Source organism: Diceros bicornis, chromosome 1 (assembly GCF_020826845.1).
Source record: "Diceros bicornis minor isolate mBicDic1 chromosome 1, mDicBic1.mat.cur, whole genome shotgun sequence".
Taxonomy (NCBI): Eukaryota; Metazoa; Chordata; class Mammalia; order Perissodactyla; family Rhinocerotidae; genus Diceros; species Diceros bicornis.
This window is the reverse complement of record NC_080740.1, coordinates 17666886-17681171: the sequence shown is the minus strand read 5'-3', so window position 1 is coordinate 17681171 and position 14286 is coordinate 17666886. Positions and strand designations below refer to the sequence as shown.

Here is a 14286-nt window from a genome sequence, read left to right as displayed (position 1 = left end):
GATCCAGGGCTTGGGGCAAAATTTATGGGATGAAGAGCAGGACAGTCTAAAGTGTGGAGATAGATGATTGGAGGTAAGGAGAAGTGAGGTGACTGAAGTGTAATCAAGCTTCATGCCTCTTCATAGGATGCATGTTCACAAAATGGTGGTGTTAGTATGATCTGAGGGTAGAGTTTTCAGACCTGTGATGTCAAAAGGGTCACTTATCGGGCATTTGCACAGGCCCAGTTGATGGGTTCGTGGTCTCAACTGGCCTGAACTGGACAAGGGATCGTTTCTCAGTTCCTGAAAAAATACTCTTAATTACTCTGTTGATAAGATGGATTCAGTTTGGACTGGTCCTTGAGGGCTGGTGGTTACAATTTTAGGGTTACAAATAAATTTTAGTGAGTAGGCAAATTGGGAAATGTGGAATCCATGAATAATAAGGATTGACTGTATTTCAAAAATAAAATACTACTAATAATAATATAGCTACCATTTATTGAGGGCTTATGTTGTGCCAAGCACATTCATTAACTCACTTAATTCTTAAAACAACCCAAATTTAAAGCTGAAGAAATTGGGATTTAGCAAGATTATTAATTTTCTCAAGATCACAGAGCTCTAAAAATCAAAGCAGGATTCAAGAATTCAAGATTTATTTCAAGACATGCAAAGGGTTTGTTTGGATTTTTTTTTCCCCATTTAAAACTTAATTCAAACATTACTGGTTTGAAGTTAATAGAAGGAATTTTTCTGACATTACTTTATATCAACGAGAAAACCAAAGCACAAAGACATTAAATTACCATCTAGGCTCAAAAATTTAATTTGTAAGAAGAGGAGTTTCAACATCCAACGTACAGCCCAGGCCTAGTGACAATCATACTCTATGAATACAAACAGAATAGTACTTCTACTAAAATAAGTGACATGTCATTTAAATTTGAATTTGCCAAACTATTCCTGCCGTCTTATTAAATTAGACTGGTAGCTTTCCTAAGGATGTTTGAAGGATCATTGTAATCATAGCAGAACATAAGCTTCAAAATTTAGCACTTTTACTACATCAAAATGCTAGGTAACATATAATAGAGTATTGTTAGTGAAATAGTTCGTTAAATGTTTCAGAACTAATTGCTCTCTCCACGTCACTCCCATAGCACTTTGTCCCAATCTCCATTTTACCAGATACTACATGGTATTATAACTATATGCTCACATGTCTTACTGTCCTACCATGATATGAGCATCTCAATGGCTAGGACCCTATATTACTCACTTTTGCATTGTCTAGTACAGTGCCTGACTCATAGTAGGTGCTCAGTGAAAGCTGTTGAATGAATCTGTGATTGGATGGATGGAAGGAGGAATGGATTAATGATTGACTAAATGATGTTTGCCTATCGTCATATTTGAGGTCTTGAAGAGTGAGACTAGGTTGAATGTTTCTTATTTCCACTTTGTTCATGTATTTAACATATTTCTTGAGCGCTGCTATGTGCCAGCCACTGTACTAGGCATAGGAGCTAATGCAGTGCAAAAGATAAAACAAGTCCCTGTCTTATGAAACTTAGTATCTTTAGTGGAGGAGAGGACACTAAATAAACAAACACACAAATGACTTCAAACAGTAAATAATGTAATGGAGGAAAAAAAACTCAATAGGGTCATGTGGGCAGAGTGACTGGGCTGCAAGTGAGGGGGCTCCCTTAATGGGTAACATTTGAGCCAAGACTTGAATAATGGTAGGGAGTTGGTCATGCGAAAATCAGAGGGCCCACTGCTTCAGCCCAAAAGTGAGACATCTTACTTATGCTCACATTTCATTGACTAATGCTCAACCTTTGGCCCCAAATGACTACAAGTGGTCTAGGGAGTAGAGTCTTCTGCATGCCCAAGAAGGAGGGGAAGACAGACTATGGTGAACCAGCAATATCTACCCAGTGGCTCTAAGAAAAGGGAATGGCTAAACAATATCTTTGCTGTTTGAAAATATAATCAGTATTTAGTATTTAGTGTGGCTTTAAAAATCAGAGGGACAGTTTTTACAGGCAGAGGGAGTGGCAAGTGGTTGGCACATTAAAGGAACAGAGAAAAGGCCAGTGTTTGGCTGAGACATGGTGAATGCAGAGCAGTGTGACAGGACATGAGGAGCTAGAGGCTGTAGACGATGTGAGCCAAGCCGAGGGGTATGGATTTTACTCTAAGTGCAGTGGGATGCCTTTATGAGGTTTTAAGAAGGGGAGTCAGGAGCCAGCCCTGATGGCCTAGTGGTTCAATTTTGGCGTGCTCTGCTTCGGCGGCCCAGGCCCAGTACCCAGGTCCCAAACCACACCACTTGTCTGTCAGTAGCCACGCGGTGGTGGTGGCTCACATAGAAGAACTAGAAGGACTTACAACTATAATACACAATTATGCACTCGGGCTTTGGGGAGGGAAAAAAAAGAGAGCGGAAGATTGGCAACAGATGTTAGCTCAGGGTGAATCTTTCCCAGCAAAAATTAATTAATTAATTAATTAAAATAAAAAAAAGAAGGGGAGTCAGGTATTCTGATTTAAATTTTTTAAATATCTCTTCAGCTGTTGTGTGCAGAATAGACTACAGGAGGCAAGAGTAACGGTGAGAAGACAGGAAATTCTGCATGAGTCCAGGTGAGAGAGGATGGTAACCAGGCCTGGAGGAGGCGGACAAGACAATGAAAGGTGGACCTTTAATGTAGAGTGGACAGGACTTTGTTGCAGATTGTATGTGAGCGGGCAGAAAATAGAGAAATCCTTCACTCCTAAATAGTGCTGGACACTTGTTCTTCTTCCCATCCTTATTTTCATCCATAAACTTGAGGATACCAGAATCATGCTATACTATGCTCTTCACCGCAACAGTTTTATAAACTGTATGAGATAAGGTACATGAGACCTAGAGAACGTAGTAGCAACCAGTTTTTAAGTTTGAAAGTGAAACAGACTTTAATAGTCCTGGCCAAGCCAATTGTTATCTTTAAAAAATAGAGACTATTCTTGAGTTTGGATTTTAAAATACACCTTACGATTTGGGGTACACAACTGCAGAATGTGAATTTGTATTGAAATTTTTCTAGAAGTTAGTTTATGACCACCTGATGTGGTCCAAGTATTAGAGCAGCAACTGAATTTTATACCTCTGCATTCATTGTCAATGCCAATTATGTGCTACAAATGCAATTGCCTAACTCACTACAATCATTGGTGGCTTTGTAGTTACAGTGCAAGAGCAATGTGCCTAACCTTATTTTTAGAAATGCTAACTGCAGTCTTCTATTCTTTTACATCCTATACAGAAACACAGAGTTTATTTTTACATAACATTTTTTTAATGTTCACAGCATTTAATGAATGGAGATGCAGACAAAAATAAAATTTAAGCATTAGTTCTTCAGATATATTGAGGTCACATTTGTGTTATGTTCTAGGCAAAGTTAAGGTGCAACAGAATGGGCTATTTGCTATATGAAGTTCAAATATATGCGACTAGACTGAAGTAGAGCTATGGAAATAGCTATTTATTTTTTTGTGTAACGCGACCAGACATGTTTAAAACGCAACAGAAGCTGAGTCACATCTTCCACGAGGCTGAGCACCAGTGTGAAGCAGCTGTGTGATGTGATCACAAGACGAGGGTCTCAATAAGAGGCTGCTTGCGATATTTTATCTATTTTCCCATATTTTAAACAAGGATTCCCCCAGTTCCAGATCTATCTATCTACATTTTTCTGAAGCATATTATGAACAACCTTCTAATCAGATGTAGAAACCATTCCAGAAGGATAGAGAGGGTCGCAGACAGATCCAGACACCTGCTAACCTGTCTTGCTGTTTGCTTAGAGAGCCTGCCTGCTTCTTGGAGTGAACAGGAGTCGTTCTGTTAGACGGACAAATTACTGGCCCGGTTGCTGAGTTTGTAGGGGTGAGACCAGACTGGTTTCAATAACATCGCCTGCGGGAGAAGCTTTTTTTTTTTTTTTAATTTAATATAGTGAGGATCTAAGGGGATTTACAAAGATGAAAGATACAGCGGAGAGAGAAATGGGATGCCAACATCGCAAAGGAAAGAAAAATTTAGAAAAGGGGACATTCCAAGTTTTGAGAGTTTTGTTTTGTTTTGTTCTGGTTCTTTTGAGAAATGATTTTGCAACTTTTTTGGGGGGAATTTTTTATCTTCCTCTTTTTTGGGTTTGGAATGTGTCTTTCTGTGAGGTAAGAAGGAGTTACTGTAAATGCATACGTCTATTTCTCTCTTTTTGCTGAGAAAATTGCCATTAAACATGCTGCTGCTGCTACCTTATTTTGCACCAAGTCAATGTTTAAATGTTTTAAAATAAACATATTTCAGCTGACTGCTGGGTGAGATTCATTACAGTCAGGAGGAACTCAGTGGAACTGTTCAAGGAGATCTGGTTAATATCCCCACAATTTATGCTTTCGGTAGAAATTGCACTAATATTTACACAAAGGGCATGGTTTGGGGGCAATGGCAAAGCCCGAATGAAGTGGGAATTTGCACAGTCAATGCACACTAATGAAAATAGCTAGAGTTCAGTGCCCTTTCCAAAAGCACAATTAGGCCCTTCAAATGACACGTTATTTTCACATTTTTACTCTTAAGCTGCAAACTTTTTTTTGCCATCAGGGCCTGCATTGAGACAATTACTTTGCAAAAATAATTAAGCAAGATAACATTAGGCTACTGGATAACTTCTAAAAATTCATTTTGGCTTTTCTTTTATAAGCTTTACCAATGGAAAAAAAATCATGATTTTCTGGATGGTTATATTTAAAAAAGAAACAACAATGATCTATGAGTTATCTTTATAGTGTCTGAGTAACACTGCATAACTGCGTTTCTTGGCACCTAGACACTCGAATGAGTTACACGTGGGCGGAGAATAAACTTCAGACCAAAAGTTACACTGGAATCACAGTTCTGCTAAAGTCCTTGCGGGTTTCCTCGTTTGAGTAATGGGTGAGCCAGCGGGAAATCTCTGACACTGGGTTTGTCAGGTTTTTACTTTTTCTTTGTTCTTGCTTTCCAAGTTCAATAGTTCTCTAATTTGTTCAGGAAGCAGAACATCCTGAACGTTAAGGTGCTCTTTGTGTCACATGAAAAAATATAGATATATTTATTCCAATCCAAGAAAACTCTGATTTAGTATGAAAATTTATGTATTTACATCTAGATACAGAGATCTAATAGATATATAAATATTTATGCACTTATTTTATTCGTTTTTCAAGAATACTCAGTGTTGGTGTTATAAATCACACTCCCTTGATCCTATATTTATAAATAAAACAAGGCCACTTCCTGGTTTCCAATTAGGGCTATTTCCATCTTTTCCTGTTAGTATTTGTTTGTTACTTGTTCACTCACTTTTGTCCCCAGCAGATAAGATGTAATATCTGATGTTTTAAGAAAAATTCATGAGAGAAAAATCTAAAATTTTAAAGATTCTATCCACTTGTTTGAGATTTTTCTGAGTTGAGAAAATTCCATTATTTGATTTTAGCACTGAAGACATTAGTCCAGCTCGTAGTCCAGCAATAATAGATCTGAGCATAGCTTGAGAACTGATCTTCTAATTTTAAGTTGAGAACCCATTACAATATCTAATTGCTGCTCAGAAGATAGAGAAAGGGTATTAATATAGGCCAAGGTTAACTGAAAGCCAGCTATGGACAGCCTTCTTTTTTTTTTTTTCTCATCTTTATTGAGCTTTAATTATATGCCAGGCACTGATTTAAACCCTCTACATATATTGATATTTTTAATCTTCAAAACTCTAAGCAGCAGGTAACATCATGCATTCATTTATTAATACATTTATACTAGGTGCCAGGCACTAATCTATGCCCTGGGGGTAGAACATGAAGAAAACAAAGTCCCTGTTCTGCTACAGTATCTAATTCTCATCAGGGGTACAATTCTGTCTGTGTTTAGATCTCTGCTCCATCCTTATAAGCTCCATGACCTTGGGCAGATTACGTAATGTCTCTGTGCATCAGCTTCTCTATCTGTGAAGTGCCCATGATAACAGCTCCTACCTTAGAAGTGTGATATGAAGTGATATGATATGATGTTAATGAGTTAATGGTTGCACAGCTCTTAGAACAGCGCCTGGCAGACAGTAGGCGTTATGTAAGTGCATGTTCCTCGTCATGATCCTTGTCGACAGAGAGTGCTTCCTCTGTGTCAGCCACCCTTCAGCAAATGTGTGACGTATACATGTGGTGGTAATAAACGATATGAAGAAAAATAAAACTGGGTAAGGGAAATTGAGAAAGACTAGAAACAGATGTGGGGTGTTAATTTTATACAGATGGATGGAAATCCTCATTGTGACGACGACCTTTGAAGAGGTCCCTGACAGAAGGGAGAGAGCAGATCATGTCTCCTTCTAGGTGGGGAGTGGTCCAGATGGGAGGAACAGCATGTGCAAAGGACAGAGGAGGGAGAGTTCGTGGTGTGTTCAAAGAACAGCAAGGAAGCCAACAGGACCAGGAAAGGGAGTGTGCTCAGAGACGAAGACAGAAGAAGCAGGGATTGTATCAGGATGAGCCTAGTGGGCTATGATGAAACTTTCTATTTTAATCAGAACTTTCCTCTGAATAAAGCTGAAGGTCTCAGAAGAGACCCCCAGTAAATCGTATCCTTCTTCCCCACCCAGGTTTTAAGTAACTGGCAAAATAAGGCAAGGGATTTTCATGTTTTTCTTTTTCTCTCCCTCTCTAATGCATCCTAAGCAGCAGAATAGTATTTGGCAAAGAGTAGGCTCTCAAAAAATACTTAATGAGTGAATGATGGAAGAAATTCTGTTTTAAAGTAAAGATGGAAGCCAACACACCAATTTTATTTTTGATGGAGGTGCAGTTGTTAGATGCTTCTTTAGGTCATTTAGCCAAGTGGACTTGATAATAATACTGAACCCCAGCATTAGACAGAAAGAAGCATTGAGTGTCAAGTGATGGCAGCATCAACGGACATGGGGGGAGGCAGCCTGAGGAAGGCTCACTGATGGTAGAGCAGAGGGGGGCACCTGCTTTTTTCTGGCTGGCTCACTCCCAGGGGGGTGAGGGGCCACACCTGGTTTTCCATCCCACACTTATCAATTCGATAAGTCACAACATCTTCCCAGGAGCAGAGTGTCTAGAGACAGAGAGAAGCCAGGATGTGCTTCGGAATACTCCCTCTACGGAACCGGGAGAAGAGAAAGAGTATATCCTTCTAATGACTGAGATACCCACGCATTCAGGATCCGGAGCAGGGAAGGAAATTCTCAGACTTATGCTTTTAAAGGATTCCTTCTATTTGCCCCTCCAGATCCACTCTTTACCCTCCTCCCTGGCTCGGGGCCCTTTGTGAACAGGATTGGGCTGTAAAGCATCAAAGAGCTTGGATGGGGTAAGGTCTGGGTATTCCCCTTTCTGGATTCTGTTAACCACTTCCCGAGCTCTGAGATGCAGCACCATCCCTTTTTGATTTCCCTCAAAGCTGTACTTACCTTTGTAAATTGTTCCTTTATGAAACTCTTCAAATTACCCAGTTCGTGTATGCCATCTGTTTCCTGCTCAGCTCCTGATACAGAGATATAGTTGCCCTGGCTGTTATGTGAGGAAAAGATTTGGGGACAGGGGGAAAAGGAGGCAAGTATAAAAGCCAACTGGTAGAAGTTGATCGAGATACTCCAGGTGAGCGATGAAGGTGCTGCTCACCACGGTGGTAAGATCAGACATAGTGGGAAATGGTCAGAGTTGGGATTCAATGCGAAGGTAGAGCCAACTGGACTTGCTGATGCATTGGAGATGGGCTCTAAGAGAAAAAGCATCAGAAAAGACTCCTCATTTTATAAATCTGTGGAACAGAATGGTGCTGTTTAGAGGCCTGACAGAGGGGGAATTGACTGTGGTTTTTGCAGAGGCGGGAAGATATCCTCCAAGAATTTGCAAGATTGCTTTAGCAAGTTTTTTCCTCTTGGTAGTGTTCATCTCAAAACCGTAATTCCTAGAGCCTGTCCTGCGGCCTTCTCCACTTTCTCCAATGATCTCTAGACTATTGCAAATATTTTCACCCAAAGGAATGAATTTCAACCCACTTTAATTAAAAAAGCAAACCTGTATATATGCCATGCAGCCTTTTTAGGAGAAAGAGGGAAAGGGACTATTTTAAACCAAATTACCAAGGGATGTTGCAATTGCAAAACTCTTGGTAACTACAAGCCCACAGAATAAAACCTTAAGTTTCTGAGCATTGACTCTTCTACTGGACCTACTGGCCGTACAAACTTCTGACTACTACTATCCACATACGCTGGGCGAGTATATTCAGTATTATGCTAATAATATATAGATGCGTGCACGTATGTATAATATATATAACATATGTATATATATACATATATAATATATAATATATAGATGCGTGCACATACGTATGTACGTGTGTGTGATGAAACAAAAACTGAAAAGATATAAACCAAATTGCTAGGATTATAAGTAACTTTTTATTTTCTCTTTATACTTGTCCACATTCAAAGTTTTCTGAAATAATCAAGTATTAGTTTTAGAAACAGTTTCTATTTTGATTTGCATCCTTATGCTGGACTTACCCGACCATCTATCTAAAATAGTGATACCTTCAGCCCACTCTCCTGTCACACAAATGCTTATGCATACCACTTTACTCTTCTCCACAGCATATATCACAGCCTGAAGTTATATTATTTGTTTATGGTTCAATTCCATCAATAAGATTTAAGCTTCCTGAAACAGCAGGGTCCTTGCCTGCCTTGTTCATGCTTCTAGCGCCTAAAACAGTGCCTGGCACTTCGGAGGAGGCTCAATAAATGTTTGTTGATTCACACACACACAAACTTTTATTTTAAAGGTATTTGGCAACTGTGATTCTAAAAAATCTACACCACTTGTAGGAGTATAAATTGATACAAATTTCCTAAGGAGAAATTTTACCATATATTACAACAAAAAAAAAAACAAGAAAAGTCATGACCTTTGATTCAGAAATTCTAATTATAAGGGCTCAATAGGAGATTCAGACAAATATTTATTTACAAGAGTATCTTTGTAGCATTCACATAATAGTGAGAAAAATAAGGAAGCTTGGTTAACTATATTAAGAAAAAGTTTCAGGATAAGGGATCATTATAGCAATTAAATTGCTGTAGAAAGAGGTGTATCATCCATTATTAAATTTTAAAAACAGGTAAAGAGTAGCATGTTCAGCATAATTCCTTATACATGGAAAAACTTTGGAAATCCAGAATATTAATCATGGTTTTCCTGGGTTGTGAGATTGCAGATGTCTCAGTTTCTTCTGTGTGCTTATCTACACATTTAAAAATGTCTACAATCAACTCATGAAACAAGGTGTTTTTATTTCATTTCATTTTTTAATAGTGATAAAAATTATTATAAGCAATCCAAAATGGATTTCCTAAGGATTCACAACTACAGCACGTCTTAAAGCAGAAAAAGTAAAATTTGCAAGTCAATTAGAATCACAAAATGGTCTAAATATTTTCTCCCTCTAATTCTGTTACCCAACATTTATCTCAAGTGGAGCAACATTTCTCCAAAAGGAATTTGTAGAATTACCACCAGTGGCCAACAGAAATTATTATTGCAAATAATAATTAGGTTGACAACAAAAACCCTGGGAGGTAAATACGAAAGCCACAATTCACTGCTTTCCTTGAGTGGAATCTGCAGAGGTTGGAGGCATGTGAAAAGGTCCTCTTTCAAAGTCAAATCCAATAAATGGTAGTAACACCACTGCAGGTCCAGGACCCATTGAACTAAAGTCTGAAGAAACACAAAATGTGTGACCAACGTCCTTGCTCACCAGTGACTATACTGTGGCAGTCAAGCAAATTCTCATCAGGAAAGCTGTTTGGAATGAGTAGGAAGGATGGTATTAGAGGTGAAGAGTGGGGTTGCGGATGGTATGGGTTACTCCCTGCATCTGAGCCAGGGGTTGCAAAAAACGTGATCTGACAGTTGAATCAGCCCTGCAGGCATTTAAGCACTTCCAGTGCTGAAAAATAAAAGTTTGAAATCTTATGTAGTTCTTCTCAGGCATAGCACTTTGCAACTAGTCCAATTCGCAAAGTTAATTTATGGGCTCCTGCAGAAATAGTTTTTGATCCTTGTATCTAAGCGATTTCTAGACCCGACTTGAAATTTGACCAGCATTTCTCAAAGCAAAAATCCAGAGAACATTGCTTTTTCATAACCAATATGAAAGTGTCATACTGCTCAACTTTAATAATGGGAACTTCTGCGCTTCTCAGGAAATAGCTACTACATAGGATTTCCTCCCAGGCCTCTTTCTTCAAGCTTTGTCTTGCTGCTGTTTATCTGCCAGGGACAAAAAGAAAGAAAGAAACAGTAGCAAGCCAGTCTTAAGAAAGAACAACAAACAAAACAAAGTTAGAGTCTACTGCGCTGGGAAAATAGGTGTAGATCAGCTTCTACAGGACCTCAATTACCAGGGTATTGAATTTTAACTTTATCCTGAAGATAATCAGGAGTCCTTGACAGGGAGATAGAGTAGAAATTTAAAAGCAACCTCTAAATTTCAGAAACGGAACCCATTGATAAGAGTCCATTTTAAAGAGGAATCTCCATGCTTGGGGCATGAGATCATGCCTGTCACACAATTTCTATCAGTCTCCAGAGCAGTAATGGATGACTTGGCACCCCCGGCTGATAGGTGTGTCATATCAGAGACTGCCGCAGAAACTCGGGGCAATGAGATTCGTCACTTAAAGAAAGAGGCAGCCTGAGAGCGTCCCATCCTCAGGCTGCTGAGTCATCCCACTCTGGTAGCTATTTAAACAGAAGCCTCCAGCAGACGCACAATCAACACCGCGCTCCGACGATGTCCAGACCTCCAGAAATCACGTGTCTAGCTTGGATTGCCCACAACAAGTGCAATTTTCAAAACAGTTTCTCTCCTCTTTTCCCCATATTGCCACACTAGGGATTCTGACTTCTGGCTCCTTTCCTCAAAAGGAGCCTATCCAGCCAGTCCTCCTATGGGACCTTGGCCCCAGAGGCCACCAATTCCTGTTTCAAGTTTTCTCATGGTCTCTCTGACTTGACTCTTTTGTATTTCTTTCGTGTCAGCAAACATCGGTTGAGCACCTGTTGTGGGTTAGGCACTGAGCTACAGGTAAGGGTTGGTTAAAGGATACATAAGACATCTTCCTTGCCCTTAGTAGCTCACAGTCCAGTGGAAGAGACAGTCAGGTAACCAGGCAACCACAATATACGAAGTGATGGCTCTAAGACAGGTAAGTACAAGATGATGTTCTGGACCTTAATTTGGGGGGGGGGGGCGGGGAGGGTACGACTACCCTTCTCTAAAAGCCATCACCCTCTGTGTATGACCATCTAGGAGGAATTAAAGGGATGTGGGAGGCATCAAAGGGATGTGGGAGGATGGATGTTTTTAGAAGGGCTTTTCAAATCTAACAGTGTATTCGCATTTCCATCTGTCTGCCAGCCGTCACCCTGTTTGACCTGTGCCCTCACGGCGGCTCTGTCTGGCTTGAGGGCCGTTAATGGTTCTCTTCCCTGCCCATCCTCTAGGTGCTCCCTTCACTGTGTCAGATGAGGACTCCGTTCACATTTGGCTGTCATCTATCAGCCACCACTGTCCTGTCCAAAAGAGCTGGCTTGGGCTTTAAAGCCTGCTTCCTGGCTGGGCTTCTCCACCAGTCCACTAAGGATGCCATTTGGTATCACATGTGCTGCAGGTGCTGTTGATGAAAGTGCTAAAGCAGCTGGATGTGACTGACGTCTTTGGGAAGGACGAGACAAAGTGCCCACGGAGTTGCTGTGTCCCAGTGCTGTTCTTTCCTCCTGATGGAAAGGTATTGTAAATAAACAGAAAGGGCACTGGCTTATTTTAAACACCAAGTATGAGCTAGGAGTTGTCCTAGGCAGTACATAAAAGCTTTATTTAGTCCTCACATTGTCCTTATGTTAGAATCCCATTTGACGGCCCAGTGGCGCAAGCGATTGGGTGCGCGAGCTCCGCTGCGGCGGCCCAGCGTTCGCCGGTTCGGATCCCGGGCGCGCACCAACGCGCTGCTTGGCAAGCCATGCTGTGGCGGCGTCCCATATAGAGTAGAGGAAGATGGGCACGGATGTTAGCCCAGGGCCAGTCTTCCTCGGCAAAAGAAGAGAAAGATTGGCAGATGTTAGCACAGGGCTGATCTCCTCACAAAAAAAAAAAAAAAAAAAAAAAAAGAATCCCATTTGATATTGTCCTTATGTTAAAACCCCTTTTTTAAACTGAGTAATTATGGCTCAGAGAGGTTGGGAGACTTATCCAAGGACACATAGCTCTTACAATTTTTTGTTGAGCTTGAATGTGAACACAGGTCTATGTGACTTTGAATCTTGTGTTCTTTAGATATTGGAATAGTTCACAGAAGGAGCTGTGGAATATTAACTGGGCAATAAGATTTCTGATATATAATAATAATAAGTCTGATTATCAGTCTTCTAAGAGTGATATAAATACAGGACATACAGCACGAGTTTCTGAATCTTTGTTCTGAAACACGAAACCAATAGGAACAAATTGGAGTAGAAGGAAGCAACAAACATATAGTAAAATCTAATCCATCAGATGAAAATATGGATAAATGTGTTTATATTCCCAGAACTCTTAATCTTGAAGAATAAAAGACACACTGAGAAAAAGATGAGGGGAAAATATGTCTGTTTTTATGACTTGTTGATATCTATGGGGTTTTTCCTTAAGCCTGAAACAATTTACAGCATTGCCAGCAGCATTCAGTACATTCAGAACAGGATCATTTCCCCCACAGCTGAACCAGGGCCATGCTTGGGACAGCACTGAGAACAGCCTTCCAGCAGACATGCCAGGGAGTAAGCCAGGGTCAGTGAGTGAAGACGAGAGCAGGGCCATTTAAAGCAACATGGTTTATGTAACTGTGATCTAATTGCTTCCACTGGAAATGGGTCAGATTCTAGTCGAGAGAACCAAGGGCCTTAATGATCCCAGTGAAATTAGATGATGGCTTTTCTTTCAACCTCCTCGGAGAATATGGCCCTCTGATGACATGATGCTTTGATTCATTTCAATCTGCCGTGTTTCCCACTCCATTCTTGCCTTGTCACAGTTGATTTGCTATTTTTTTTTTGGTTAAACATCTTAAACTAAACAGGATATATCGTATGACCGACTGATAAGTTTACTATTGGGAATAGGGAAAAAGTATGGGATAAAGAAATAGGTCTTTTTAGCCTCTCACAGCTGTGATTCAGTTGTGACTCAAAAGGAAGTGTGCCACCTACTGAATCATGGAAACCACTTCCTGTAGCTGTTTGGTTTATTCTGGAGGGGCATCAGGCCAAGTACTGCCCTGCCCTGACCCTGACTGGCTCTTCCGAGCCAAGGCGTTCACAGCTTGAGGTGGTTTGGCCTCGGACTCTGAGAACACTGCATATTAAATTACAGTGTTTCGTTCCCTAGCAAGGAGTCTTTAGCAGCATGAAAACGAACATGTGTTATTTGCAAGCCGAGGGTATCATTACTCAACCTGAATATCCTTACTTTTTCATAAGGTATGTATTCCGGATGACCACTCTCAAGATCTGAATGTACACTGGTTCTGTTTTTCCTGAGGGCAATGTGGGCAGTCTGTAGGGTGGCATTAACCAGATGAGGCTTCAAGAGTACCCTTTCATCAGGGAAGCAACAGTAGACTTGTATTCATTCATTCGACATATTTTTGGAGCATGTGCTTATTGCCATGTACTGTGCTGGGTAGGTGCAGAGCATACAGTGGCAAACAAGACTGTACGGCTCCTTACTCCCTGGTGCTGATGTGCACGCTGTACGGAAATTACACTCTCCCCTCTAGAGACGGGCTTGTGCTTTGTACACCATTACAAGGAACATCAACTAAAGGAAAACTGTTGTTTCCTCTCTACCGACAGAACACTTCTCACACCAGATGTGTGGGATTTTCCACACCAAGCAATTCTCCAATTCTCGGCAAACACTGACTGAGGATCCTACAAGTTAACTCCGTTCTGACACTAACTGCCCAGGGCTAGCACAGATCCCCCAGGTAAGGGCTCAGTCCTACAGGATTGCCTGCCACTTCAGATGCCAATTAGAAGACCCAGCTTGTCACCTGTACTTCTGACCAACTGGCTGTAAATTGAGCTTTCCCATGATCCCCTCCTCGGGTTTGATAATTGCCAGAA

The 14286-nt window shown here is 40.6% G+C and overlaps 1 long non-coding RNA gene across 1 annotated transcript in view; it reads left to right on the top strand.

Annotated features, from left to right (window-relative positions):
* The first annotated feature begins 10890 nt into the window (after positions 1 to 10890).
* LOC131396712 (uncharacterized) overlaps positions 10891 to 14286 on the top strand; it is a 59447-nt gene continuing 56051 nt past the window's right edge. The window contains exons 1-3 of the long non-coding RNA XR_009216674.1: positions 10891 to 11330; positions 11796 to 11912; positions 14014 to 14147. This is a non-coding gene — a long non-coding RNA (uncharacterized LOC131396712). The remainder of the gene's footprint in view (positions 11331 to 11795; positions 11913 to 14013; positions 14148 to 14286) is intronic.